Here is a 3,997-nt window from a genome sequence, read left to right on the forward strand (position 1 = left end):
ACGGGACCGCGGTTAGACAACTTAGTTTCCATATCCCGTAAGAATCTAACCAAAAGCCTCAAAATATATGATATATGAGTAATGACACAGAGGAGTAGTTCTTCGAATAGAGAAGTTCACACGCCTACTTACTTGATCACTACCCAAATCCTAGGCTAGAATTTAGGCATTCTTTGGATCGATATAGCCAAAAATTCGCGACTGTAATTTTTTTTTTTTTACCGCTTAGTTGCCCATTTGAACCATTCATTAATCCTTTCTACTTCACCAATAAAATCATTACCCATCTAGTAACCACAAATAAATAAGCCTACCTAGATGATAAGTATGAGAAATAGGATGAAGTGCGAGAAAAATGAAGAGAAAACCTATGCAAAATCAAAATGGGTTACTGCTTCGTTTGAAAAAAAAAAAAAAAAAAAAAAAAAAAAAAAGAAATAGGTTTCCAAAATCAAATCAAAAGAAATATCAAGGTTAGAATTTCCCCAAAGATCAAATCAAAAGGGAATACAAAAGCTTGAAAAATCCAAGTATGGAAACCATGTTAGAAGCGGGGAAAAGAAAAAAGGATTTTCTAGTATAAATATCTCAAGACCTTATTCTCTCATACTTATCATTTTTTTGAACTTTCCATTCCATTTTCTTCTACACTACCACCTAAGCCCCATAACACCTAATAAAGACCTCTAGCTCAATTAGGAATAGGATAGTGTGATAATAAGTAGTAGTTGTGACTTCTCGACCTCGGCTCCTCTGACTGTCATTGAGTATGTGAGGAAACGTGTGCCCACCTGCATTGCTTGGAGATAGCAAAGCTTGAGTGGAAAAATAAGAGAAATTGTGTTTTCGACACATACACCGTGGAGAACCTACTTAAGGGACTTATCCAAAGGATCCGAAACGCCCCGCTTCGTACATTTCATTATTAGATCATCGCATGCATGCTCATACGTAGATGTTTCGATTATTGTATGTATATTAACTTGAATTCGGAAGAATAAAATCCTTGTTTCCCTTGCTAGAAGTGAGATGTCTAGATATCCGAGATTAATTAAGGAAACAAGCATTTGTTCCGAAGTCGTTGTAGTATAAATGAAGTTTGTGAGTATCTTCTCCGGAAAACTCTCACGAGGTTATAACTCGTCCACTAGGGAATTCCTAGTGGTTCAAGGCCTTGTTGTTGCATACGATCAATGCAACCGCGACTCTGAAATGAGATTTAGCTTAGGACAACACATTTTTGATCACTTATCGTTTTAATGTCTCTTCTTTGCTCGAGGACAAGCAAAAGTGCTGTTTGGGGGTGGTGTGATAAGCACCCAAAACTGTAATATTAAACCCCGAGGGACATAGCATTTTGGTCGATTATGTGTTTAATAATCATGTACTAATTATATTTTCGTACTTTTGCAGGTTTCCGCAATTAAAATGAAGATAGTGATAAAACATACATCAAAGTACAGGAATACGGGAACATTTGGAGTTTCCACTCGACTCCGCGAGTCGCGAAGTTTCCAAAAGAACAGAACCAGTGCGGAACGGGCCCACATATGAAGAAGCAGCAAATTTCCGATGCTCAAATCGGATAAATCTAGGTGCCGACGTTGGCTAGTGAAGCTGCCAAGTACAAGAATACGGGAATATTGGGAATTCACACTCAATCCCCGTGAAGCCCAAAGAAAGCCCCGACTAGAGCCGAAGTTCCCAAAAGAACGTAACCGGTCACGTAACGGGCCCACATATAAAGAAGCGAGGAAACTTCCGATGCTCAAATCGGATAAATCTAGGTGCCGATGTTGGCTAGTGAAGCCGCCAAGTACAAGAATACGGGAATATTGGAATTCCCGCTTAATCCCCGAAAAGCCCAACAAAGCCCGACGAAGTTTCCGGGTTTCCAAAAGAACGTAACAAAGACAAGATCGCCCACATACAAAGAGGAGGTGAAACTTCCGGAAGCTCAAATCGGATAAATCTAGGTGCCGACGCGTTGGCTAGTGAAGCTGCCATAGCGAATTCGGCTTAAACTCTCGCAAGGACAAAAGTAGTAAAATGCCAATTTCGGCCGCTAATCGACAATAAGTGGACACACTCGGGGCCCGTAAGGCATGATGAGTCAGCATAGGCAGGTGGCAAATGATGGTTTCAAATTGATACCACCTGGCAAGAAAGAAGACACGTACCAATTCAAACCAGGTGGTTTGAATTGAAATTAGCTAACGCATCTAAACTTTAAACAAACTAAAAGATCTAAAAAGATAAACATATCAAAACAAAACTTTGATTCTCAAAGTTTTGAAACAAATAAACCAGCTACCGGCCAAAAGCAAATTAAAATCATTCACGGATGGTCATCCTATGATACCTATAAATATGAAGGGGTCGCCTTCATTATGAGGTCTTCAGCATATTAATGCTTTAGCTACTTTTAGTTTTTCTTCAAGACTTACCTTACGCCATTTTTATTTCAAAGACCTTAATACGTAGTTATTTTACCTTTAATAATGTCATTTCTTTTCTTGTTAATTTCTGTTCCCGCATTTATTTACTTAATGTATACGACAAGTTTTATTATTCCTTCTATGATGATGAGCTAATCCCCTCGTGGGGAGGGTTATGCCGCTTCGATGTGAAAATCCGGATTGACTTCGTTAATATTCTAGAATCACTACTTAGGAATTAGGCATAGAATTAACATCCGGTCCCAAAATGATCGAGATCGCGTACAAAGTTGGAGTGTCGATACTCAGAGACCGGTCGCCACATTCTAAAATGTCTCGCTACGACTCTGGTGTCGACAAAATCCCAATCTGGCCCGTGATGTGAACTTGTGCGAGAGCTGAAATAATATACCGTAGAGATGAGGTATTATCGAAACTCCCTTATGCTAGTGAAATGCGACCTAGAGATGTGGGCATGCACTAGGGATCAATACGACGGCGTCGTCTCCTAAACGAGACAATTAGAGATGTAGTGATTTGGTAATAAAACTGTTGAAAAATGATTCTTGCATGAGCATGATTAACTCTCTCCCTGTTTCTCTACTTTTGTTTACCTATATATAATCACCGTAGTAATTTATTTTATTTGCATTACCGTTATTTTAATTAAAAACCAACTAAAAAGAAACCTAAAAATCCTACTCACTTAAAGTGTAACTCCAGTTGTGAACCTATCCGAGCCCTAAGGTTTGGACGATCCCTTACTCGACCTATCCTACCAATCCCACGTGAGTAAGGTAACTTGACTAAAACATACGACTATACGGACGTTGGACTTTGGAGTTTGGACTTGGACTGTGGACCTCAGACTTTGGACTGCGGACCTCGGACTTAAGGAATAAGTAACTGAAAACCAATAAACATGTGTAAATATGTGTTTTTATCACTTATGAACAACAAACATCACAACAAGATAATGTTTGCTCAATTAGTAGCTATCCTATTCCTAACGCTCCTTGGAGACAACATCCCAAATTCAGTTGGAGAAATAATCAACAAGTTACACCTCCAGGGTATAATAATCAAAATATAAGGCCAGCAAACAATTATAACCAAACTCCACCACAACAAGGACAAGGACAAAGTCAAGGACAAGGCTAGGGTAATTATAATAATTATAACAATAATAATTATAATGCTAATAGAGGTATCGTTCTGGTTAATCATAACTATCACAACCCACCTGTTAATAATCAACGTGACATAGTTCCTATCACATAACCTGTAACAAACACTCCTCCACAACCGGATCGTTTTGACGCCTTTATGCAATCCCAACAACAGATTTTACAAGCCATCCAACTTTCTTTACAGCAGTTAGCACAAGAGAAAGTACAACCAAAAGGTGTGTTTCCAGGTAAAGCGATACTTAATCCTAAAACAACAAACACAGCCTTTGAGGTAAACGGTAATACTAGTAAGGACAATGCAAACGTAGGTGAGCTAAATGCTATCACCACTTTCCATTCTGGCAAAGTGGTTGATAACGCCGTAACTAT

The sequence above is a fragment of the Coptis chinensis genome, chromosome 4 (assembly GCF_015680905.1).
Source record: "Coptis chinensis isolate HL-2020 chromosome 4, ASM1568090v1, whole genome shotgun sequence".
NCBI classification, from domain to species: Eukaryota; Viridiplantae; Streptophyta; class Magnoliopsida; order Ranunculales; family Ranunculaceae; genus Coptis; species Coptis chinensis.